The following is a 26965-nucleotide window of genomic DNA, read 5'->3' as shown; positions in this document are numbered from 1 at the left end:
AGGCCCTTCGTAGAGGGAAGTAGGGATTTGTAGAGGTGCCAGAGTTCAAAGCGAAAAATAGAGATAAAAAGATTTTGGGAGGTGTATCCATCCCACCAAGGAAAATGATGCAGAGTTCCAAACACTTTCCATGCTAGATATGCCATAGGCGGTTCCCAAATAGAAAATAAAGTTTATTCCTTTTTCCACCATACTTTCACTTTCCATGGCTAGCCGAATCCATGGTTGCCGTCCATACCAACACTTTCCAAGGAATTTATTATTTGACAGCATAAAGTAAATTCATTTTTTGCATTTCGGGATTGGGCATCCCTAAAACCTTTGCTTACTCTCGTGCAATGACAAGTGAATAAACACTCATCGTGAGAATAACACATCCAGCATGGAAAATATTAGCCACCCGTTACCGTTTCGCGAGTGAAACTAACACACAAAAGAGAAGTTTATTTTGAAAATTAGAGATGGCACATGCAAATTTCTTAGAACGGCAAAAGAATACCTCATATAGGTAGATATAGTGGACTCATGTGGCAAAACTGGTTTAAAGGATTTTGGATGCACAAGTAGAGGTCATACTTAGTGCAAAATGAAGGCTAGCAAAAAGATGTGGAAGCGACCAACCAAGAAACGAATAATCTCATAAGCAAGCATTAAGCATAATTAACAGCAAATAATGCACCATAAGTAGGATATAATTTTCATTGCATGATTATTGACTTTCGTGCATGCATAGGGAATCACAAACCTTAACACCAATATTCTTACTAGAGCATAATTACTCATCAACATAACTCACATATCACATCATCATATCTCAAAACTATTACTAAGAATCAAGTTTATTTTGTCCAATGATCTTCATGACATTTTTACTTTATCCTTCTTGGATATCTATCACTTTGGTACTAATTTTCATGTGTTGCTTTTCATAAGCTCAAACAAATATAAGTGAAGATCATGAGCATAAAACTTTTCTTTCTCTCAAAATAATTTAAGTGAAGCAAGAGAGAATTTCTTCAAAATTTTACTAACTCTCAAATAAATCTAAGTGAAGCAAGAAAGCATTTCTTCAAAAATACTAAGCACACCGTGCTCAAAAAGATATAAGTGAAGCACTAGATCAAGTCCTAGCTCATAAAAGATTTAAGTGAAGCACAGAGAGCAATTTTAACAAGTCATGATATAATTTTGGCTCTCTCAAATAGGTGTGTCCAGCAAGGATTGATGACTTTAAAACACAAAATAAAACAAGCAAAGACACATATCATACAAGACGCTCCAAGCAAAAAACATATCATGTGACGAATAAAAATATAGTCTCGAGTAAAATACCAATGGTCGTTAGAAGAAAGAGGGGATGCCACTCGGGGGCATCCCCAAGCTTAGTTGGTTGCTCATTCTTGGATAATAGCTTGGGATGCCGGGGCATCCCCAAGCTTAGGCTCTTCTATCCTTGTTTCATCCATTGTAAGATAACCCAAAACTCGAAAACTACAATCACACAAAACTCAACAAAACCTTTGTGAGATCCGTTAGTAAAAGACAGCAAACCACTAATATAAGTGTTGTGTCAAACCAATTCATATTTTCTTTTGTATTATGTCTACTGCATTCCAACTTTTCTATGGCAAAAACTCATCAAAGAAAACCATAGAGCCATCAAAATAATCACACAACACAAAGAAAACAGAATCTGTCAAACCAGAACAGTCTGTAGTAATATGACACTTTCGAATACTTCTGTAACTCCAAAAATTCTGAAAAATTAGGACGACCAGGAAAAAATTTATATTGATCTTCTTCAAAAATAATCAGGGCAAAAGCTCTTTTTTGTGATTTACTAAAATTATTTTCGTGAGCGCAAAGTTTCAGTCTTTTTCAGCAAGATCAAACAACTATCACCATAGAAGATCCTAAAGAATTTACTTGGCACAAATACTAATTAAAACACAAAAAACAAAATCATACCAGTAGCATAATTGTGCTAACACACAAGAACAGAAAGCAAAAAGCAAAATAAATTTTATTCATTGGGTTGCCTCCCAACAAGTGCTATAGTTTTACGCCCTTAGCTAGGTGTAAGGCAAGGATCTATGTTTTGTCATCTTTGGTTTGAGATCCATAAGATGCCCTCATGATTGACTCATAAGGTGGCTTAATTCTTGTTCTAGGTAAGTGTTTCGTACCTTTCCTCAAAGGAAATTAGAACTTAATATTACCTTCTTTCATATCAATCACGGCGCCGATAGTCCGTAAAAACAGTCTACCAAGAATAATTGGACAAGACGGATTGCAATCAATATCAAGAAAAATAAAATCTATGGGCACATAATTTCTATTTGCAAGAATAAGAACATCATTAATTCTTCCCATAGGCTTTTTAATAGTAGAATCCGCCAAGTGCAAATTCAAGGAACATTCTTCAAGATTGGTAAGACCGAGCACATCACATAAAGATTTAGGAATTGTAGAAACACTAGCACCCAAGTCACACAAAGCAAAACACTCATAATTTTTAATCTTGACTTTGATAGTAGGTTCCAACTCATCATGAAATTTTCTAGGAATTGAAACATCCAATTCCAATTTTTCTTCCAAAGCTTTCATCATCGCATCAACAATATGTTTAGTAAAAGCTTTGTTTTGTTCATAAGCATGGGGTGAATTCAACATGGATTGAAACAAAGAAATACAATCAATCAAAGAGCAACTATCATAATTAAAGTCTTTGTAATCCAAAATAGTGGTTGCATCACTAACTAAAGTTTTGACCTCTTGAAACCACTTTTAACAATTTTCTCAACGAGATTTTCACCCTCCGAAATATTGGGACGCCTTCTACCTAAAGTTGACTCTTCTCGAGTCCCTTTTTCATCAATCTTATCTTTTCTAAACAAGTAATCAATAGAAGAAACACCAATCATTTTAAGATCTTCATCATTTTTATCTTCTAACGAGATTGGTTTAGCGGCCATTTGATTTACTAAGGTAGCTTGTGCATCGGATATTTTTCCTAGAAAACTTTCAGCAATAGCATACTTAGATTGGAGATTGCACACTTCTCTACTAATATCATCAAGTTGTTTTGTGATAGCATCAAGCACAACGGAGTGCTCCTTAAGTTCTTCAGTAAAATACTTATTATGCTCAAATTTTGTAGTCATATATTCCTTGGTAATTTTCTCAATTTCAAGCAAAATATTCGGGTAAGGAACCTCATAATATTTTCTTTGAGGTATCATGACTACGCAAGCAAGAACGCACACAAAAACAGATCTGGCAAGAAAACGGCGAATGGAAAAAGAGAGGCGAATAAAACGGCAGATTTTTGTGAAGTGGGGGAGAGGAAAACGAGAGGCAAATAATGTAAATTGCGAGGAGATGATATTTGAGATTAGGAACCTGGTTATGTTGAAGATCCTCCCCGGCAACGGCGCCAGAAATTCCTTTTTATGTCGCTTGAAGCTACGTCGGTATTTCCCCAAAGAGGAAGGGATGATGCAGCACAACGGCGGTAGGTATTTCCCTCAGATATGAAACCAAGGTTATCGAACCAGTAGGAGAACCAAGCAACACAACGTAAACAGCCCCTGCACACAAATAACAGCCACTCGCAACCCGGCGTGTTAAAGGGGTTGTCAATCCCTTTCGGGGTACGGCGCCGGAAACAGCGTGCGGACAGGAGAAAGTTGTAATAGATTGAAATAATAGACCGCAAATACTACTATTACTCCACCATCGACGCTATCCAGCATGCATCTAGTGTATTAAGTTCATGGAAAAATAGAGTAATGCAATAAGAATGATGACATGATGTAGACAAGATCCGTTTATCTATTGCGGTAGATATGGATCCCATCTTTTTATCCTTAGTAGCAATGATACATACGTGTCGGTTCCCTTTCTGTCACTGGGATCAAGCACTGTAAGATCGAACCTACTACGGGGCACCTCTTCCCATTGCAAGATAAATAGATCAAGTTGGCCAAACAAAACCCAAATATCGGAGAAGAAATATGAGGCTATAAGAGAGCATGCATATAAGAGATCAAAGAAACTCAAATAACTTTCATGGATATAAACAGATATAACTGATCATAAAATCGAAGTTCATCGGATCCCAACAAACACACCGCAAAAAGAGTTACATCATATGGATCTCCAAGAGACCATTGTATTGAGAATTCAGCGAGAGAGAGGAAGCCATCTAGCTACTAACTACGGACCCGAAGGTCTAAAACGAACTACTCACGCATCATCGGAGAGGCACCAATGGAAGTGGTGAACCCCTCCGTGATGGTGTCTAGATTGGATCTGGTGGTTCTGGACTCTGCGGCGGCTGGATGAATATTTCATCGATGCTTTTAGGGTTTCTGGATTTTTGGGTATTTGTAGAGCAAAGAGGCGGTCCGGGGGGCACCCGAGGTGGGCACAACCCACTAGGGCGCGCCTGGGCCTCCTGGCACGCCCTGGTGGGTTGTCCCCTCCTCAGGACTCCCCCAGGTGCAACCAGGGCCCAACTTCTTCCTTTTGGTCCATAAAAAATCATCGTAAAGTTTCGTGGCATTTGGACTCCGTCTGATATTGATTTCCTGCGATGTAAAAAACATGAAAAAACACCAACTGGCACTTGGCACTATGTCAATAGGTTAGTACCAAAAAATGATATAAAATAACTATAAAATGATTATAAAACATCCAAGATTGATAATAAAATAGCATGGAACAATGAAAAATTATAGATACGTTGGAGACGTATCAGGTGCATATCAGGATGTAATGTTCCATCTCCTGCATAAGGATTAGCTAGCAGTTTCTCTATCATACCCGATGGAATTTCATAATAACTATTTTCAGTAGGTGCAGTAGGTTGAGGAGCAACTCTTTACTCTTCCGGTCGAGGTGAATATACCCCGAACAAGCCCCTCAAAGGATTATTTTCCATAGTAACAAGTGACAGTAAATTTCAGCACACTATATAAATGTTTCCTTACCAAAGGCGCTTCACTCCCCGGCAACGGCGCCAGAAAAGAGTCTTGATGACCCACAAGTATAGGGGATCTATCGTAGTCCTTTCGATAAGTAAGATTGTCGAACCCAACGAGGAGCGGAAGGAAATGACAAGTGGTTTTCAGCAAGGTATTCTCTGCAAGCACTGAAATTATCGGTAACAGATAGTTTTATGATATGACAAATCGTAACGGGTAACAAGTAATAAAAGTAAACAAGGTGCAGCAAGGTGGCCTAATCCTTTTTCTAGCAAAGGACAAACCTGGACGAACTCTTATATAAAGCAAAGCGCTCCTGAGGACACATGGGAATTATCGTCAAGTTAGTTTTCATCATGCTCATATGATTCACATTCGTTACTTTAATAACTTTATATGTCGGTGGACCGGTGCTTGGGTGCTGCCCTTTCTTGGACAAGCCTCCCACTTATGATTAACCCCTCTCGCAAGCATCCGCAACTACGAAAGAATAATTAAGGTAAACCAAACCATACAATGAAACATATGGATCCAAATCAGCCCCTTACGAAGTAACGCATAAACTAGGGTTTAAGCTTCTGTCACTCTAGCAACCCATCATCTACTTATTACTTCCCAATGCCTTCCCCTAGGCACAAATAATGGTGAAGTGTAATGTAGTTGACATTCACATAACACCACTAGAGGAAAGACAACATGCATCTCATCAAAATATCGAACGAATACCAAATTCACATGATTACTTATAACAAGACTTCTCACATGTCCTCAGGAAAAAATGTAACTACTCACAAAGCATATTCATAATCATAATCAGAGGAGTATTAATTATCATTAAGGATCTGAAAATATAATCTTCCACCGAATAAACCAACTAGCATCAACTACAAGGAGTAATCAACACTACTAGCAACCCACAGGTACCAATCTGAGGTTTCGGGACCAAGATTGAATACAAGAGATGAACTAGGGTTTGAGAGGAGATGGTGCTGGTGAGGATGTTGAAGGAGATTGACCCCCTCTTGATGAGAGGATCGATGGTGATGACGATGGCGACGATTTCCCCCTCCTGGAGGGATGTTTCCCTGGCAGAACAGCTCCGCCGGAGCCCTAGATTGGTTCTGCCCAGGTTCTGCCTCGAGACGGTGGCGCTTCATCCCGAAAAGCTTCTCTTCATTTTTTTCCAGGGTAAAAGACACCATATAGTAGAAGATGGGCACCGGAGGCTTGCCAGGGGGCCCACAAGGTGGGGGCGCCCAGGGGGGTAGGGCGCGCCTCCACCCTTGTGGCTGGCTGGTGGCCCCCCTCTGGTACTTTCTTCGCCCAATATTTTTTATATATTCCAAAAACATGCTCCATGAAGTTTCAAGACTTTTGGAGTTCCGCAGAATAGGTCTCTAATATTTTTCTCCTTTTCCAGTCCAGAATTCCAGCTGTCGGTATTCTCCCTCTTCATGTAAACCTTATAAAATAAGAGAGAATAGGCATAAGTATTGTGATATAATGTGTAATAATAGCCCATAATGCAATAAATATCAATATAAAAGCATGATGCAAAATGGACGTATCAAGTGGCGAATGAACTCGGAAACGTAGTATCCACATAAATTATTCCCGCCTACCTGCCACAAGCACTTTACGAGAATAGAGTTCAATCAAACTGATAATCAAGCATGATAATGGTATTGATGAAAGATGTGCGGAACTAGCTAGTACTACTTACTTTGGGGTGTGTAAATCGCAGCTCGTTCTTCAGACCCGAAACCATTCCGGTGAACTTTTTCCAAACCCTGCCAGGTAAAGGAAATGATTACTTGATACCAGGAAATGAACGAAAGTTGCTGATATGGTGCGATAATGATTGAACTTACTTCTGGAGCATTGCAGTCATGTCCGCATAATCCTTGGGATCTTTACATCTCGAGTCTAAGACAGTTACTACTCCCCCGTCAAGCTTAATGGATAGCAGCACAATAAAGTGGAACTTGCGCACGCATAACTCATCAATTAAATTACTTAACTTCGATTAAGCGAAACCGAATATGCACAAGATAGTAGCACTCACTCGAAGTTGTAAGGAAAGAGTATTTCCCTTTTGTTTTGATGTCGGAGGGACGCTTTTAGCAAGTTTTCCTCAGTATCTTCAACTCTATTTTCTACCATCCGTTCATTTACGGTATTTGGGCTAATGAACCCAATGTCATATATTTGTCCTCTTTTGCATTCAACGATCTTCAATCTGCATAATATAGTGAGGATAATTATATATACATGCAATGAACGAGCTGAGCTAGAGACATAATTACAGAAGTAATACTTACAGACAGTAGCAAGTCATGAGTTGTTTGTCAAGGGCCTCTTGATTGAATAACTGAAATAATTCCACAAATTCAACACGCATCGGGTCGATTCCAAGGAGGTCGTGCTCATCTTTAATTCTCACCATCAAACTATCGGTCCCATTCTTCCTGCAGCTTTCCAAATACCAGTCATGCAATCTTCGGATCATCGTTGTTAGATGAGGGAGCTGATCAGGTTTGACGAGAGGCTTCCCGTGCTCGTATCTAAAGATCTCTACTACCTCGGCCGTTTCAAACTGTACATCATCGCCCACGTAATCACCAAGAGTGGTACTGGGCAGTAGCCCCGGATGATTAGCGATATCGCTAGACACCTTGAGCGGGGGCACGATTGCTTCTCCTGTTCGCCGAGCTGGGGAATTGTTTTCCCACTTCTTCGTCTTACAGCACTGGTAGTACTTCCCGACCGCTGCGCTTCATTATATGTCTTTTTAATACAACAGTCATAGTGGGATTGCGGTGGAGGCGGTGGTGGTCGCTTAAGGGCATCCAGAGTGCGCTTCGCTTTCACCGGATCTATTGTTTCCTTCGGAGGTGGAGGTTTCCGTTCAAAATGGGCCTGCACTTCGACATCCATGATGTCCTTGGTTTCCTCGTCAGTCCTCTCATATGGTAACTTTGGAGGAACCTTGAGGCTTGGACCAACTCTGTATTTCTTCCCGCCTTTTGTACTGCTAGCCGCCGGAGCGGCGGCGGCTCTCTTCCGCCGTTGCTAAGGCGGCGGAGTCCGCTGACGCGCCGGAGGAAGCGGAGGAGGAGGCAGAGTCCGTTGACGTGCTGGAGGAGGCGGAGTCCGCTGACGCGCCGGAGACAGCTAAGGCAGAAGAGGACTCTGCTGAAGGGCCTCATCCGCCTAAGTCTGCTGAGGGGCCTCATCCAGCTGAGTCTGCTGAGGGGGCGTCCAGTTTGGAAGCTTAATGTTCTCCTTTCTCCATAGACAGGTACTCCTTAAAGCATTTTCCTGAAGAATATCCCCTTCACCTGTAGGGTAGTCAAGCTCCAGCCCCTCAAATCCCTCCCTTATTTCATCCACCACGACAATAGCATAGCCATGTGGAATTGGACAGCAATGGAAATTTCCCTCAGATCGAGGAGGTAAAACGGAGCCGACCGCCGCCTTCAAGGTCAGGTTCTGGCATTTTGCCATTAGCACACAATGTTCATTCTCCGTGATACTATCAACGGGGTAGCGAGGAGCCGTGAAATCAGGCTGAACGAGCTCTGTGGAAGCCACACTAGTTCTTCCCTGAGATGGTGGGGTAGCTTCGGGGGCACTGTCGAAGGAAGGGTCTTCGTGCCGCTGATATGGTTGGCCGGTAGCTCGCTGGCTCTCAAGTTCCTCTAGTTTCGCTAATCTTGCACTTATCTTGTGCATTTTGCTTGCTTCCTCTTTCTTCTTTCAATCTCGGCTTCTATAACCACCGCTATCGAGAAACCCATGCACCCACGGAACGGAGCCTCATGTGCCTCGTCTTCGTCCAGGGTGTTCAGGACTCCCGAGGGCCTCTGTCAGCTCGTCCTTCTCTCTGTCGAGAATGAACATCCCTTCCTACGCTTCCTTGATTGCTTCCTCAAGCTTCGTGATGGGTATTGCAAGTTGATCATTCATCCAAACACACTTCCCTGATTCTGGGTCAAAAGTTCCCCCAACCCTGAAGAACCAAGTCCTTGCCCGATCTGGCCAGTGCAATGTCGCTGGTTGGACCCCTTTAGCAAGCAGGTCTTTCTCAGTTTATCCCACGTAGGCTGGGCTTTGCTGTAGCCACCTGACCCCGTAGTATGTTGATACTTCTTCTTTGTAGAATTTTGCTTGTTTTTTAGTGACCTTTGCTTAGCCTTCTCCGATTTCTTGTAGGCCACAAATGCGGGCCAGTGATCTCTTATCTTCTCATATTGATCGATGAATTCTGGAGTCTCGTATTTGTCGACAAACTTTTTCTTCAAATCTTTCTTCCACTTCTTGAATAGTTCTGCCATCTTCTTAAGAGCAAATGCCTTGACCTTTCGCTCTATAACTGGGTTATTCGGATTCTCCTCTGGCGGTAGGCTGAAATTTGTCATCAGCGAGGTCCAAAGATCATCTTTCAGTCTATCTTGCACATAAGAAACTTCAGGATCCTTCTTATTCCATTCTTGGATGCTGATCGGGACGTTGTCCCTAACAATAACTCTGCACTGATGTATAAAGTTGGTCTTGGTCCGCTTGGGAGCAATCGGTTGGCCATCTCAGGCGACTTCTTCCATAATGAACCTTTCATCCTATACCAACTTTTTCTTCGGGCCTCATCTCCTTACCGAAGTTTGGCTCGATCCGGAGGGCTAAAAGAAGAAAGAAGCGTCAATATATCTACATAGAAAACAATTAATGCATCTGGTTAGCAGAGGCTTAATATATATATATATATATACCTCGCCGGAATTTGCAACAGTTAAGGCTCCCTTCTCTGTTCGATCACCGGAGCCGTCATGATCTCCTTCCTCCTCCATTGGATCACCGGAGCCGTCGTGATCTCCTTCCTCCTCCACTGTTGGATCACTGGAGCTGTCATGATTGACGGAGTCCTGGATTATGGGGTCCTCGGGTATCCGGGCTATACGATATGGGCCGGACTGATGGGCCGCGAAGATACAAGATAGAAGGCCTTCCCCCGTGTCTGGATGGGACTCTCCTTTGCGTGGATGGCAAGCTTGGCGTCCGGATTTGTAGTTTCATTTCTCTGAAAACCGACTCTGTACAACCCTAGGTCCTTCCGGTGTCTATATAAACTGGGGGTTTAGTCCATAGAGGCTATAACAAAAATCATACAGGCTAGACATCTAGGGTTTAGCCATTACGATCTCAAGGTAGATCAACTCTTGTAACCCCTATACTCATCAAAGTCAATCAAGCAGGAAGTAGGGTATTACCTCCATCAAGAGGGCCCGAACCTGGGTAAACATCATGTCCCCCGCCTCCTATTACCTTTGATCCTCAGACGCACAGTTCGGGACCCCCTACCTGAGATCGGCCGGTTTTGACACCGATATTGGTGCTTTCATTGAGAGTTCCTTTGTGCCGTCGTCGGAAGGATCGATGGCTCATCTTGTCATCAATGACAGCGTCACCTCTGGAGGAGCCCTGGCTCGGACAGATCCTCCAACTCGGCGGTTTTACCATGGGCACTTGCTCGGCCTTTAAGCCAGAGGCGGCCCCTCAAATCGCTAAACATCATCTCTGCATCGGCCTCAAACACTCCAAAAAGATGGATCCGCAGATGTTTCATCCTTGAACGAACTGGTAGATAGCGTCGCCGCCCTGGGAGTCGCCACAGACTATGATCGGATTGGGCTTAAACCCGATCAGAGGGAAATCAAGTCCCCGCCGATCACCCATCTGGTAGCGGTCGTGGAGGAACAAGCCGGGAATACTTCTCCCACTAAGCTGATAACAAAATATGTTTGGATTTCCGAGCCCTGCAAGCCGGATACCCACCTTCGGGAAGAGACCACAGGTCCTCCGAACCTAGAATCAGGCTTTGAGCCTGAGTCACCAGGACTCTACTGGTCCTGGCCTAGTGACCTCGGACATTCTTCAAACTCCGAATCCAATAATGGGTCGGGGTTCGAATTTTAGCCCACCCACCCACCACAAGCAATATTCTCCAAGCAATTTAGGTCCTCCAGACTTATATGACCTAATGTATGTACAACAGCAACCTCAGGAAACGGTCCATCACTTTTGGGCCAGATTCCTCCTTGTTAAAAACAAGATTAAAGATTGTTGCGACGAGGATGTGGTTTCAGTTTTTTGCCGCAATTGTATGGACAAGGGAATCCTCAATGCCCTCAACCATCACCGCATACTACACTTAGCAGATCTGGAATACATAGTACAGAAGTACTGCGCAATGGAAAGTGCCTGGAAAGCCCAGATAGCCCAGTGGGAACATCCTGCTTTTCAGCAGCCCACCGGACGGGCAAAAAGGATGCACCCTTACGGGGCATCTGATCATCATCTCATTGACAAAAAAACCAAACCCTTCACGAGACATAGGACTGTCCTTGACGAACTGCTCAACAAGCCCTGTCAGATACAAACGACGTCGGATACCGAACCAGCACACAGCCTTCGGGCATATTGGGTACTCCGGCAGGTGGCTAGGAGCGGCGAGGCTATCCTCACCAACACTACCCCGAAGAAACACTCTTCGGAGGATAACGACCTCAATGTCTTTACGGTCTTTGAGACCTTTTCTTCAAATAATCGGCGCAAAAGGGCATTACGCGACCTTGTCGAAGTCAACCAGGTAGCCGCAATAAATCCTTGGAACGACATGGCGATAACTTTCAACGCCGAAGACGAGCCGAGGGCCAAGTCCGTCCGAGCACCAGCCGCCTTGGTCCTAAACCCAATAATGGATGGCTTTCGGCTCACAAAAGTGCTCATGGACGGCGGCAGCAGGCTGAACCTCATCTATGAAGATACTCTCCATAAAATGCAGATGGACAAAAGCCGCTTTGAACAAAGCGACACCACTTTCCGAGGTATCATCCCCAGTCGAGAAGCCCAAAGCTCGGGAAAAATCAAACTCGACGTCGTATTCGGCACGCCGGAGAACTACAGGTCCAAAAAGTTGCTCTTCCACGTGGCACCCTTCAAGAGTGGATATCACGCCATGTTAGGGCGAGATGCATTCTCACGCTTTCAAGCCATACCCCATTACGGGTACAGGAAGCTCAATATGCCAGGGCCCAACAGAGTTATCACTCTCGCCAGTGATCTGGATATAGCACTCCGCACCGAAAACAAAACTGCATCACTGGCCCTCGATAAGAGGCCCAAATCCACTTCTTTCAAGCCAGCAGACGAAATAGTCAAGTTTCAAGTACACCCAACGGATCCCAACAAGACAGCCTCCATTGGAGCACAGCTGGATCCAGCGATCGACGCCGCACTAAGAGCTTTCCTGCACGAAAATTGGGATATCTGCGCCTGGCACCCTTCAGACATGCCCGGGATCCCATGCAGACTAGATGAACATAGTCTCAATATCATAAAGGGGTTCAAACCAGTCAAGCAAACGTTGTGGCGATTTTCCGAACCCAAACGACAAGCTATGGGGGAGGAGCTAGCTAAACTTCTTGAAGCAGGGTTCATCAGGGAGATCAAACACCCGGACTGGCTAGCAAACCTGGTAATGGTGCCAAAGAAGGATAAATCCTGGCGCCTTTGTGTCGATTTCAAAGACCTCAATAAAGCCTGCCCTAAGGACCCCTTCCCGTTGCCCCGCATCGACCAAATCATTGACGCGACTGCAGGGCATGATTCACTGTGTTTCCTCGACGCATACTCCGGATACCATCAGATTAAGATGAAGGAGTCCGACCAGTCCGCAACGGCGTTCATTACCCCGTATGGGCCCTTCTGCTTCAACACCATGCCATTCGGACTCAAAAACGTCGGCGCCACTTACCAACGCATGATTAAAACATGTCTGGAAAAACAAATCGGCAAGACAGTGGAGGCATACATAGATGATGTGGTCATCAAGACTAAACATGTCGAATCATTGGTGGACGATCTACGCCTCACATTCGACAACCTCCGAACATACACATACGGCTCAATTCGGAAAAATGTGTCTTCGGCGTTCCAGTCGGAAAACTACTCGGGTTCATTGTTTCCAATAGAGGAATTGAAGCAAACCCAGCCAAAATTCGATCCCTGTCACAATTGGCAACTCCAACAGACCTAAAACAGGTCCAAAAACTGGCTGGATGTGTGGCAGCTTTGAGCCGCTTTATCTCCAGATTGGGAGAAAAGGCATTGCCACTTTATCGCTTACTCCGACGAACCGACCACTTTGAGTGGACAGATGCGGTAACAGCCGAACTGGAAGAAATAAAAACCTTGTTGGCAAGCAACCCAATCCTTGCCGCACCAAGCGTTAGTGAACCCATGTTACTCTACATATCTGCAACTCACCAGGTGGTGAGCGCAGTACTCGTTGTCGAACGAGAGGAAGAGGGACATAAATTCCCACTCCAAAAACCAGTATACTATGTATCGGAGGTCCTTACACCATGCAAATCCCGATATCCGCACTATCAAAAGGTAGCCTATGCGGCGTTCATGGCATCTCGCAAGCTGCGGCACTACTTTCAAGAGTGCTCCATCACGGTGGCTTCCGAAGTACCACTCAATGACATCATAAACAATCGAGACGCCACCGGCCGCATTGCCAAATGGGCTATCGAGCTCTTGCCATTTGAAATAATATACAAGCCACGCCGAGCTATTAAATCTCAGGTGTTGGCCGACTTCATCGCCGAATGGACAGAAGCCGAACTCCCTAAAGAGTACAGCACATATTCCAACTGGGTGATGTACTTCGATGGCTCCAAAATTTTGGCCGGATTGGGGGCTGGTGTCATCCTAACATCCCCTACAGGGGACACAGTCCGGTACGTATTACAAATAATGTATACCGACTCCAACAACGCAGCTGAATATGAGGCACTACTACACGGTCTCCGGATAGCCGTCTCTATGGGCATTCAACACCTAGAGGTGCGTGGGGATTCAAACCTCGAAATATCCCAAATAAATGGATATTTCGATGCAAAAGATCCAAAGATGACGGCATACCGCGACGCCGTACTCAAAATATCACCTCGGTTTGAGGGCCTCGAGTTTCATCATGTTGCTCGAGAGAGTAATCAGGCAGCAGACATCCTTGCTCGAATGGGCGCTAAACGTGAACCCGTCCCACCTAACACCTTTGTGGAAAGGCTCTTCAAGCCATCCGTGGTATGGTAGGATGAGAGCGGCAATGCTAGCCCAGATCCAATCATACCCTCAGATGTTGAACACAATTCGGATATCGTTGGGGGCTCGGGCACCGAAATGACACCTTCCGCCCATGTAATCATGGTTGTCATTGCTCCATCGACCGAACCCTTCCTGGCCTACCTTAATAGGCAGGAGCTCCCTGATGACCAGAATGAGGCCCGTCGCATAGTGAGACGCTCAAAAGCCTACAAGGTTCATGAAGGAGAACTCTACAAGAGAAGTACTACCGGAGTTCTTCAAAGATGTATCTCCGAAGAGGAGGGACGACAGATCTTGGCTGAAATACATGCTGGTCTCGATGGCCATCACGCCGCAGCTCGGACCCTTGTAAGTAAGGCCTTCTGTATAGGTTTCTTTTAGCCTACGGCCCGAGCAGATGCACAAGCTCTGGTGCAGTGCTATGTTGGATGCCAGCTTTTCGCCAATCAAAGTCACATGCCACCCACCGCCTTGAAAACAATCCCCATTACTTGGCCTTTTGCGGTCTGGGGGCTAGATATGGTCGGACCCCTTAAAGGGGGAAGCCACAAGAAGAAATATTTGCTCGTTATGGTAGACAAATTCACTAAGTGGATAGAGGCCAAACCAGTCAAAACAGCCGAAGCCGGACCGATGATCGACTTTATATCCGGTGTTGTACACCGTTATGGTGTCCCTCATAGTATCATTACTGACAATGGCTCTAACTTCACAGCCGATGAGGTGAAAACTTGGTGTGCTAACTTGGGCATCAAGCTCGACTATGCCTCCATATATCACCCTTAAACAAACGGTCAGGTCGAATAGGCTAATGGCCTGATAACGAGCGGCATCAAACCCGGACTAGTGCGCTCCCCAAAGGAGTCAGATAAACACTGGGTCGAGGAACTCGATTTCGTGCTTTGGGGGCTGCGGACCACGCCCAACCGCACGACCGGATATACACCATTCTTCATGGTGTACGGCGCAGAGGCTGTCTTGCCCTGCGACATTATTCATGACTCACCTAGAGTGCAAATGTATGAAGAGAGAGAAGCCGAGCTTGATCGGCAGGACGATCTAGATGGCCTGGAGGAGGAGTGTGATGTTGCAAAGGCCCGTTCCGCACTCTATCAACAACAAGCTCGCAGATACCAAAGCAGAGAAGTGCGGGCAAAGACTTATAACGTCGGTGAGCTCGTTCTACACTTTCCAGAGAAGAAAAAAGGACAAACTCAAACCAAAATGGGAGGGTCCCTTCATTATCGATGAAGTTCTCACTGGAGGAGCATACCGCCTTCGCAACGCATCGGACAATCGCCTGGAGCTGAACCATTGGAACGCGGCAAGGCTCCGAAGATTCTATGCATAAATCCGGTCATTCGTTCTATTTTTCTCCCTTTCAATCTTTTCCTTTTTCATATATATACGTTTCCCATGGTGTGTTCAGGTTAGCCGAACACCTGAGGGGTGCACATCCTTAAATGTACACACCCCACCATGACTAGGGGCTTCTGTAAAGCTTATTATTATACCAAGCCTAGAGCTCACAATATATGTGTCGTTTGCGGATATACATCCTTTTTGCCATTATATGCACCTCTATGACTTAAGTTTTTGCCAAGCTGGGTTGCCTTGCTCCTGTGCTTATGCCCTACGTTCCCGATTGTTCGGCTAGGGCATAAAGGGAGCACCTCTACGATTGTAACATCCGGGTCATCCGGACATGTACCTTAGACGGGTGAAGCCGAAAGCTAGCGTTCTTAAGGGAATAATTAGTCGACACTCAAACGACAGATTGTTGCCATATTGCAACCATTTTAATCACTGCGAGACAGTTCTTCCGTATTGCGGATCACACGCCCCGGAACGTGTAAACATAATAATGCCGACCCAAGGAAAGGAACCCTTAACGGAACTATTTTCCCTGGAAGATGTTTCTTACATATGTAATATAACATATCTCCCGAACTCGAATTTTTTGTCTGTTCGAGCACGATGACTGGGTTGCCTGGTTTCTGGATATATGTTTACTTCTTAAGTATCCGGAAACACTCCACCATTTTGGTTTGGAGGTTAAAGCCGAAGGCCTGCGATGGCAAATTCATTTCAATGTTCAGATTTAAGTAAAGGTTGATCATAAATGTGCATTGATACATTAAGTCAAAAACATATTCCTCCTCTATTCCATCTATAAGGCTGTCTAACTTATAGTCTTCCTGTGAATTTTTTGCCGCGATCATTACTTGATCATAGACTATATTTACAGGGATTTCCTTCCCATCTGGTCCCTTTGTTCCTACCCAGGACATATGATTTGGGTCTAGTTTCATGAAGCGTGTTTTCACCATGGCCCAGGCTTCTCGTGCGCCTTCACGGCAGGCGGACGTCTTCCATAGCTCGAACCGGCGCTGGGCACCTTTGAATAGGTTTGCCAGGCCCTCCATACTTTCTGGCGGGGTATCAGACGGCCATAACGCCTTCACCATATTCCTCATGTCCTTCCAGGCTCGAGCATGCATGGCGGACAACTCCTTTAGCATGTCACCTTGAAATCCGGATACTTCCTCTTCTAGCCGACCAGTTAATAGGCCTGCAACAACATAGCCATGATATTCCATATTAAGGACTACACATGAGCACCTATGCAATTCGGAATAAGAGGAGAGGACATACCGAATATGCCGCCCTTCAGCTTTTCATTCTCCTTCTGAACGGTCGATAACTGAGCCTTTAAGCTCTCTATCTCTTCGCACTGTTTGTCCTTCTCCTCCTCCAGTTTTCTTCCCCTATATGCGCCCGTTGCGGCCTCTTTCAATTCCGCTAGTTCGGCGGTGACTGCATTCAGCTGCGTCTGGCTTGTGCTTAACTCCTGGGCTAGCATAGTGTTCTTTTCTTTCAGAACCTGCATAAGTTATCGATCCTTAAATCTGTCTGCTTTACCGCTTTAGGTCTCGGGGGCTACTGGCACATGACTATGCAAATTGCATCAAAATTTTACCTGTATGTCCTTCGAGAACAGCTGAATGACTCTGGCAAATCCGTCTCGAGCGGCCCGGAAATATGCATCCACCGAACTTAGTGCGGCAAACTCCTCTCCGGAAAAAGCCGGAGCCCGCATACCCTCTTGTAACCGGCGGTGATTCATCACGCTCTCCACTTTGGAATTCGTGACTGATACGTCATCTAAATCCTCTTGGGGAGGCGGAACGGGTGTTGCGTTGGCTCGCGTCCTAGTTGACGAATCCTGCATCGGATTAGTGGACATTTGGCTAATCGAGCGTTTTCCCACCGTTTGCCGCGTACTTCTCCTAATGCCAAGGATAAAAAGGGAGACTTTCAATAATCCGAACTCATGCTTAGGCATGTATTAAGGCATACGTACCGCTTGGGAGCCTGTGAGTTCTCTGTAGTGCTCCCGGTCCTTTTTCATTTCGAACGACGACCTTGTGTAGAGGCCGCCCTTGTGGAGGTACGGTCCCGAGAGCGCTGATCCTGTTAAAATCCAGGTCAGGACATCGGATAAGAATGCAGATATGGATCTTTTTTTAAGAAGCCGCGGGATACTCACGATGCAGAAGGGATAGAGGCGAGGGTAGTCAGCGGTCATAGCCACTTCCGAACCGTCAAGGATCGCCTGGTAGAATACCCCATCATCAAACTCTATATACAAGTCTGGATCCTCGCAAAAGCCAAGATCCTCCTCACGATTGTGATCCTCTGGCTGGGGAGCGGGACAGTGGACGTCTTCGGTCATCTTCCTCCATGACTGTTGAGATCGATAAAGGGAAAATTGGATTAATGTCTGTAAACGCAATAAAATAAGCGCAGACGATTGAAATCTTACCCATTCGACAGGAGTGTTCATGGAATAACCCTCCCGGCAGCTCAAACAAAAAAATCTTCTTTCTCGCCCTTATACAGCTCGGCCAATATTGCGGCCAGTTCGGCTGGGGTATCCGGACCCTTCCTCCCGCACTGGGTCGCGTCGTCTTCTCTGTTATAACACCATAAGGAGGTTACCATTGGAGAGGCTGAACACACCTCTTTATTGCAATCGCCATCACTTTGACTATCGAGAGTTCGGAATGGGCAAGCAACCGGACCTTGCTGACCAACCTCTTTATCTCCACATTGTCCTCTTCCTTAGGACACCGGGGACGCCAGTTGAGGCGCTTCTTTAAAGGGGCATTGGAAAATTCAGGAAGGCCGTGTCGGACTGGGTCCGGTAGTGGGACGTCCTCCATGTAGAACCATTCCGAAGACCACTACGGGTATACCTTCTTGGGAGTCGCGATGAGGTATCCGGAGCCGGCTATACGCCATACTTCGGCGCCGCCCACTTCAAATATGGAACCTCCTTGATGACGGGCAACAAGGCAAAAGAATTTCCTCCATAGCTCAAAATGAGCCTCGATGCCTAAGAATAGCTCGCGGAGGGCAACAAAACCTGAGATGTGCAGGATCGAACCTGGGGTGAGGTTGTGCAGTTGGATGCCGTAAAATTCCAACAGGCCCCGGAGGAAGGGGTGGATTGGAAATCCCAGGCCTCACATCAGAAACGGGATGAAGCACACCCTCTCCTCCTTGTTGGGGTTGGGGAAATTCTAAGCCATCGCATCATGGCCGGTTGAGTACAAGCCCGCCCGAACGGAGACTAGATCCGTGGGGGCATATAGCCATGCATACGAAGTCGACTCAGTTGAAGATAGGGCATAGAGAAGCTTTGCCAATAGCCCTCCTGAGGGCCGTGGGGACGTGAAGAGGAGGCTGGAGCGCCGTCCATGTCTGGAGATTTTGTTGGTGGCTAACTTTGGCGGTTTTTCCTCTGCGCGATGTGAGACGACATTTGAGATCTTAGTCCCCTTATATATATGTCGTTCGAGCGTAATGAGGGGCCTATTTGCAAAGGGCCATGGACCATTCACATTCGCCTAGAGCACGGAAATCGAGGCATCCACAAAAAGGAATCATAAAGGCAGCACATCGAGGTCAGAGCCCAACTTTTGTCAAATCCGAAGTATAATAAAGAACCCGCCTTGCAAAGCCGAAGACACAAGCCGGACACTGTGTCATCATTGAAGGCAAGTTCGGGGGCTACTGAGGGAGTCCTGGATTATGGGGTCCTCTGGTGTCCGGGCTATACGATATGGGCCGGACAGATGGGCCGCGAAGATACAAGATAGAAGGCCTTCCCCCGTGTCTGGATGGGACTCTCCTTTGCATGGATGGCAAGCTTGGCGTCCGGATGTGTAGTTTCCTTTCTCTGAAAACCGACTTTGTACAACCCCAGGTCCCTCCGGTGTCTATATAAACTGGGGGGTTTAGTCCGTAGAGGCTATCACAAAAATCATACAGGCTAGACATCTAGGGTTTAGCCATTACGATCTCGAGGTAGATCAACTCTTTTAACCCCTATACTCATCAAAGTCAACCAAGCAGGAAGTAGGGTATTACCTCCATGAAGAGGGCCCGAACCTGGGTAAATATCGTGTCCCCCGCCTCCTGTTACCTTTGATCCTCAGACGCACAGTTCGGGACACCCTACCCAAGATCGGCCGGTTTTGACACCGATAGTGATCTCCTTCCTCACCATCGGTGTCGTTGAGAAATGACAAGGTGATATCACCTCCGTCGCGGATTATATCCCCCAACAACTCTTCTTTTTCTAAGTCTTTGTACATAGTTTCTGCAAATATTACAACATGAGAGATGGATTAGTGTCAAACATGGACTTAATCACAACAAGGAATCATATGCATATGGGCAATTGATTAGTGGCAAACATCATGCAAAGTTCACAAGTTTTATAACAGTCAGCTTCAGACGATCGTCGAGGACTCCTCCCCCCTCATGTCTGAGTTATCAGGGATATGTTGAATTCCCGAGAGAGTTAGGGGTGTTCTAACGCGGCACTACATGATATAGGTGAAGGGGGATAACATCCGGGAATTTTTTCCCGAAGTCTGCATTTTTGGACAGATAAACCGGAGGGGGACAGTTCCAGGTTCGCGATGCTAGCTACTTGTGCCAGTCAGTTTCAAACGATCGTCGAGGACTGCTCCCCCTCATGTCTGATGAGTCGTCCTATCTTTTGAGAGAGGATACTTTGCGGACCGCCTCTCTCATGGTCGTCAAGGATTTGCGGACCCCCTCATGTCAAAGTTATCGGGGATATGTTGAATTCCCGAGAGAGTTAGGGGTGTTCTAACGCGGCGCACTACACGATATAGGTGAAGGGGGATAACATCCGACAATGTTTTCCCGAAGTCTGCATTTTCGGACAGATAAAACGGAGGGGGGCGGTTAGGGGACATACTTGCGGACTCCTCCCCCTCATTTTCATGAAGCATGCCACATCATCGCATAACATGCATGAGAAAAGGCCCATCCCCCACTACCACATGTCTCTCAACATCCAAGCATGCCACTTCATCATGAATAGGAAAAAGACCCATCTCAACATGCAAAATATTTTACAACTATATGGTAATCAAACATAATAAATTTTACAACTATATGGTAATCAAACATTATATAACAAAACACATTGAAATATGTTGCAAAATATTCCCCCCACAATGTGCATATGAACATATGAAATTATAAGAAAAAAAAATGAACATATGAACATTTTCAACATATGAACATATGAAATTATACATCAAGCCATCCATATCAATCCATCCATATGAACATATTCCCGCAACAATGTAATAAAAAAATTTAAGAAAAAAATGAACATATGAACATTTTCAACATATGAACATATGAAATTATACATCAATCCATCCATATGAACATATTCCCGCAACAATGTTATAAAAAAATTAAGAAAAAAATGAACATATGAACATTTTCAACATATGAACATATGAAATTATACATGAATACATCCATCCATATGAACATATGAACATACAAAAAAATTAAGAAAAAAAATGTAGGGCGCTAAGCAGCAGGGCAGGGGCGGCGGCGTCAGGGCAGCGGCGGCGGCGGCGGAAGCGCAGGGGAAGGGGGGCTGAGCTCACTGCTGGGGGTGGCGTCGGGGCAGGGGCGGCGACGGCGACGGCGTCGGGGCAGGGCGCGGCTAGGGGAGTGGGCCGGGGACGGCGTCGAGGAGAGGAGAAGGGAAGAAACTCCAATGTTTGGAAAATTTTCTAAGTCCCCACTTATATAGTCACACCTTTGGTCCTTGGCTCGAACCGGGACGAAAGGCCATTGGTCCCGGTTGGTGGCACGAACCGGGACGAAAGGGGGGCCTTTTGTCCCGGTTCGAGCCACCAACCGGGACCAAAGGCATGTGCCTGGCACAGCCGCGGTGCGATGGATGTTTAGTCCCACCTCGCCAAACGAAGGGTGCCCGGGCCTGTTTATAAGCCCCGCCGCGGCTGCAACATCGAGCTCCTCTCTAAAGCAGGCCTATGGGCCTAACGAACCACTTTCTGCCATGTGGGGCCTACTTGTCCGGCGGGCCTGCGTCCTGGCCCAGCTAGTAGTTGGGTTTCTAGTCGTATGCAGGCCGTTGTGGCCTAGTAGGTGGGCATTTTTTTCTGTTATTTTACTTTGCTATTAAAGTTTTTAACAAAAAATACTTTATGAAAATTCTTTTTGCTATTAAAGTTTTTAACAAAAAATACTTTGATAATTTTAGTTGCATAAATTTTATATAATTTTAAGTCAATATTATTTTCATAATAACTAGAGGTTTATAAAAGCTTTTTAGTTGATTCTTTTTTCTATTGAAGAATATTATAGTTTTGTTTTAGTTGATCATAACAAAATATTTTAATTGATTCTTTTTGCTATTAGAGTTTTATAAAAGCTTTTTAGTTCATTCTTTTTGCTATTAGTTCATTCTTTAAGCTAAATGACCCTAAAATTGAAAAGCACTACAAATGAACTCTCAAAAGGTTGAAAGTTGGCATGGTATCATCATTCACCCACATAGCATGTGCTAAAAAGTTGAGAGGGTTATGGCAAAAACTGGATGCAGTTCGTGTACAAAATGGACAATCTCTTTCGAAGTATCACGGTTTCGGATGAAAACTCATCTGTTACAATGGCATTTCATTTTTTAAACTTATTTCAACTCCATACTTTTTGTGTGTTCAATATGCACCATTCAAAGACACATCATCAATTTTCAACCCTTTCTGACTTCATTTGCTATTTTTCATGCATTTACTTATTTTTTTTAGCTAAATGACCCTGAAATTGAAAAGCACTACAAATGAAATCTAAAAAGATTGAAACTGGGCATGGTATCATCATTTCACCCACATAGCATGTGCTAAAAAGTTGAGAGGGTTACGGCAAAAATTGGATGCACTTCGTGTACAAAATGGACAATCTCTTTCGAAGTATTATGGTTTCGGATGAAAACTCATGTGTTACAAAGGCATCTCATTTTTTAACTTATTTCAACTCCAGACTTTTTGTGCGTTCAACATGCACCATTCAAAGCCACATCATCAATTTTCAACCCTTTGTGACTTCATTTGCTATTTTTCATGCATTTACTGTTTTTCTTAGCTAAATGACCCTGAAATTGAAAAGCACTACAAATGAACTCTAAAAAGGTTGAAAGTTGGCATGGTATCATCATTTCACCCACATAGCATGTGCTAAAGAGTTGAGAGGGTTACGGCAAAAACTGGATGCACTTCGTGTACAAAATGGACAATCTCTTTCGAAGTATCACGGTTTCGGACGAAAACTCATATGTTACAAAAGGCATTTCATTTCTTGACATGTAACTGCAGTGATATTCTAGATCAAAGCCATCATCAGAATAGTTGTGGAGAGAGAGTCTTCACTTTTCTTCGCGTGTGTCCCTTGCTTATTGCGTCGTAACCATGGATAATCTTCATCGTTTAACAGGGTGCTTGGGTCAGCCTTCACTTTGAAGGGAGGAATTTCATGAAACTTTTCATAATCTTCAGACATGTCTGTCTTGACCTCCACTCCCATGATGTCTCTTTTCCGTGAAAGAACTATGTGGCGCTTTGGCTCATCGTATCATGTATTCACTTCCTTATCTTTTCTTTTTCTCGGTTTGGTAGACATGTCCTTCACATAGAAAACCCGCGCCACATCATTGGCTAGGATGAATGGTTCGTTTGTGTACCCAAGATTGTTCAGATCTACTATTGTCATTCCGTACTATGGGTCTACCTGTACCCCGCCTCCTGACAGATTGACCCATTTGCACCGAAACAAAGGGACCTTAAAATCATGTCCATAGTCAAGTTCCCATATGTCCACTATGTAACCATAATATGTGTCCTTTCCCCTCTTGGTTGCTGCATCAAAGCGGACACCACTGTTTTGGTTGGTGCTCTTTTGATCTTGGGCGATCGTGTAAAATGTATTCCCATTTATCTCGTACCCTTTGTAAGTCAATACAGTCGAAGATGGTGTCCTGGCCAACGAGTACAGCTCATCTCCAACAGTTGTGTTACCCATGAGATGTGTTTGCAATCAACTACTGAAAGTCCTGATGTGTTCACATGTAATCAAGTCGTCACACGGCTCTGGGTGTTTGGAGCGCAGAATATTCTTGTGTTCATTGACATACGGGGTCATCAAGGTAGAATTCTGTAGAACTGTGTAGTGTGCTTGAGTCCAAGAATGCACGTCCCTACATATTATTGAGTCCGCTCCTAGCATGCCTTTTCCAGTCAGTCTCCCCTCATACCGCGATTGAGGGACACCAATAGGCTTAAGGTCAGGAATGAAGTCAGCACAAAACCCAATGATCTCCTCTGTTTGCGGGCCCATGGAGATGCTTCCTTCCGGCCTAGCACGGTTACGAACATATTTCTTTAAGACTCCCATGAACCTCTCAAAGGGGAACATATTGTGTAGAAATACAGGACCCAAAATGGCAATCTCGTCGACTAGATGAACTAGGACGTGTGTCATGATATTGAAGAAGGATGGTGGGAACACCAGCTCGAAACTGACAAGACATTGCACCAAATCATTCTTTAACCTTGGTAGGATTTCTGGATCGATTACCTTCCGAGAGATTGCATTGAGGAATGCACATAGCTTCACAATGTCTAATCGAACATTTTCCGGTAAAAGACCACTCAATGCAACCGGAAGCAGTTGCGTCATAATCACATGGCAGTTATGAGACTTTAGGTTCTGGAACTTTTTCTCTGCATATTCATTATTCCCTTTATATTGGACGAGAAGCCAGACGGGGCCTTGATACTGAGCATGCATTCAAATAAGATTTCCTTCTCTTCTTTGGTAAGAGCGTAGCTGGCAGGACCTTGATACTGCTTTGGATGCATGCCTCTTTTTCGTGCACATGTTGCTGGTCCTCCCGTGCCTCCGATGTATCTTTTGTCTTCCCATACATGCCCAAGAAGCCTAGTAGGTTCATGCAAAGATTCTTCATCACGTGCATCATGTCAATTGCAGAGCGGACCTCTAGGTATTTCCAATAGGGTAGGTCCCAAAATATAGATTCCTTCTTCCACATGGGTGTGCGTCCCTCAGCGTCATTCAGAATAGATTGTCCGCCGGGACCATTTCCAAAGATTACTTGTAAATTCTTGACCATATCAAGTATGTGATCACCAGTACGAAGGGCGGGCTTCTTCCAGTGATCCGCCTCACCTTTGAAATGCTTGCCTTTCTTTCGACATTGATGGTTGGTCGGAAGAAATCGACGATATCCCAGGTACACATTCTTCCTGCATTTGTCCAAATATATACTTTCGGTATCATCTAAATAGTGCGTGCATGCGTGGTATCCCTTGTTTGTCTGTCCTGAAAGGTTACTGAGAGGAGGCCAATCATTGATGGTTACAAAAAGCAACACATGTAGGTCAAATTCCTCCTGTTTGTGCTCATCTCACACACGTACATCTTTTCCATTCCACAGCTATAAAAGTTATTCAACTAATGGCCTTAGGTACACATCAATGTCAGTGTCGGGTTGTTTAGGGCCTTGGATGAGCACTAGCATCATAATGAACTTCCGCTTCATGTACAACCAAGGAGGAAGGTTATACATACATAGAGTCACGGGGCAGGTGCTATGATTGCTACTCTGCTCGCCAAAAGTATTAATGCCATCTTCACTTAAACCAAACCATACGTTTCTTGCGTCACCTGCAAAGTCCCCCCACCTTCTCTCAATTTTTCTCCACTATGACCCGTCAGCGGGTGCTCTCAACTTCCCGTCTTTCTTACGGTCTTCTTTGTGCCATCGCATTAACTTGGCATGCTCTTTGTTTCTGAACAGACGTTTCAACCATGGTATTATAGGAGCATACCACATCACCTTGGCAGGAACCCTCTTCCTAGGCGCTCGCCCTCAAAATCACCAGGGTCATCTCGTCTGATCTTATAATTAATGCAATGTACCGCATACCAGGCATGCGTTCAAATCCTCGTACTCACCACGGTAGAAGATGCGGTCACTAGGGCATGCATGTATCTTCTGCACCTCCAATCCTAGAGGGCATAGAACCTTCTTTGCTTCGTACATACTGTCGGGCAATTCGTTATCCTTTGGAAGCTTCTTCTTCATTATTTTCAGTAGCTTCCCAAATCCGTTGTCAGATACACCATTCTCTGCCTTCCATTGCAGCAATTTCAGTGTGGTACCGAGCTTTGTGTTGTCATATTAGCAATTTGGGTACAACCCTTTTTTATGATCCTCTAACATGCGATCGAACTTCCCTTTGGCATTCTCTCTTTGCATCAACAATGACCCAGCGAAGATTATCATTGGGCACATCGTCTGGTTCCTCTTGATCTTCAGCTCCCCCCATTGCAGTATCACCGTATTCAGGGGGATAGTTGTCATCATCCTCTTCTTCTTCGTTGTCTTCCATCATAACCCCTCTTTCTTCGTGTTTGGTCCAAACATTATAGTGTGGCATGAAACCATTCTCAAGCAGGTGGATGTGAAGGGTTTTCGAGTCATAGTAATCCTTCGTATTCCCACAAACAGGGCATGGACAAGACATAAAACCATTCTGCTTGTTTGCCTCAGCCACTTCGAGAAAATTATGCATGCCATCAATGTACTCGGAGGTGCGTCTGTCACCGTACATCCATTGTCGGTTCATCTGCATGCATTATATAATTAAGTGTATCAAAAACAATCACTGGACATCATGAATAGAGAAGTGACCAAATTAATACAAGTTCATCATCACATTAAAACCAAAGTACAATAGTGATCAAATGTTATTACTGAAAAAATAAATACATAAAGTTCATACATAGTTCTCATTGAACAACATATAGCTCTCTAGAGCATCTAATTAAAACATACATTGAAACTAACATACAACTATGTAAAACATTTAAATGCAACAACAAATGTGATCATAATCACAACTAAGGTAACAATTGATCCAACGGCATAATGATATCAAGCCTCATTATGAATGGCATATTTTCTAATCTTTCTAATCTTCAAGCGCATTGCATCCATCTTGATCTTGTGATCATGGACGACATCCGCAACATGCAACTCTAGTTCCATCTTCTCCTCCTCAATTCTTTTCAATTGTTTCTTCAAGTAATTGTTTTCTTTTTCAACTAATTTAACTCTCGACAAGAGGGTCGGTTGGAATTTCTGGTTCACATACCTCCTAGATAAAAACATCTATGTCACGTTGGTCGGCATAATTGTCATAAACACTAAATGAAACTAATAATAATAAAAGATAATATACCACATCTAAATCATATACAAGACGAGCGCCGACGGGGTCGGATACCAAAACCATGGCACTATGTAATAACAAACAATAATAAAAGTAAGAAAATTATACAAGCATCTACCTAAA

General features: G+C 44.6%; 1 pseudogene; it reads right to left on the bottom strand.

The window, feature by feature from the left end:
• Positions 1-8953: 8953 nt before the first annotated feature.
• Positions 8954-25902, bottom strand: LOC141026966 (uncharacterized; annotated as a pseudogene).
• Positions 25903-26965: the final 1063 nt, after the last annotated feature.

This window comes from Aegilops tauschii, chromosome 7 (genome assembly GCF_002575655.3).
Source record: "Aegilops tauschii subsp. strangulata cultivar AL8/78 chromosome 7, Aet v6.0, whole genome shotgun sequence".
Classification (NCBI taxonomy): domain Eukaryota; kingdom Viridiplantae; phylum Streptophyta; class Magnoliopsida; order Poales; family Poaceae; genus Aegilops; species Aegilops tauschii.
This window is presented reverse-complemented; position numbering and strand designations above follow the sequence as displayed.